The sequence below is a fragment of the Artemia franciscana genome, chromosome 10, assembly GCF_032884065.1.
Source record: "Artemia franciscana chromosome 10, ASM3288406v1, whole genome shotgun sequence".
NCBI lineage: Eukaryota > Metazoa > Arthropoda > Branchiopoda > Anostraca > Artemiidae > Artemia > Artemia franciscana.
Genome location: NC_088872.1, coordinates 39,788,291 through 39,789,273, shown reverse-complemented (window position 1 = coordinate 39,789,273; position 983 = coordinate 39,788,291).

The following is a 983-nucleotide window of genomic DNA, read 5'->3' as shown; positions in this document are numbered from 1 at the left end:
GAGCTCATATTGCATGAGTTCTAGCAAAATTCTAAGAAACAATAGATTGATTTAAAAGGAAAATCAGAGGCGGTCGGGATTTAAAATAAAAGCTCTGAGACACGAGGTCCTTCTAAATTTCAAAATTCATTAAGATTTGATCACCCACTTATAAGTTAAAAATACATCATTTTTTCTAGTTTTTTGGAATTAACTCCCCCCCCCCAACTCCCCCAAAGAGAGCGGGTCAGTTCCAGTTATGTCAATTACGTATCTAGGACTTGTACTTATTTTCCCCACCAAGTTTCATCCCAATCCCTCCACTCTAAGCGCTTTCCAAGATTTTAGGTTTTCCCCTCCAACTCCCCCTAATGTCACCGAATCCGGTCGGGTTTTAAAATAAGAGCTCTGAGACACGATATCCTTCTAAATATCAAATTTCATTAAGAACCGATCACACGTTCGTAAGTTAAAAATACCTCATTTTCTCTAATTTTTCCGAATTAACCGTCCCCCCAGATGGTCGAATCGGGGAAACAACTATTTCTAATTTAATCTGATCTGGTCCCTAATACGCCTGCCACATTTCATCGTCCTAGCTTATCTGGAAGTGCCTAAACTAGCGAAACCGGGACAAACAGACCGACAGTATCTGCGTATATAACCAAGTGCCATAAAAATACCGAGATCCGAGTTAAGCTTCGCTAGTGTAAAAGTAGTCGAAAAACGTCGGGTGGTAAATTTTGTATTTTGGGAGGAGGGCCCCCATACTCTCCGATTCTATAAGTTTTAGACCCCCTCCCCCTCATGTGGTGTCCTCTATAATGCAAACTTAGCGTCTTCTTTGTGGTGCCAGTCTGCCCCTGCTCTTACTCTTTCAAACTACATAATACGTCTAAAGTAATTCAGTAATGGCCTTATAAAAAAGTATGTTCATCAATTTCAGAATGATTTATTACTAAAAAGAATAGCATTAGACGTTACTACGGCCTGGTCAAATAGCA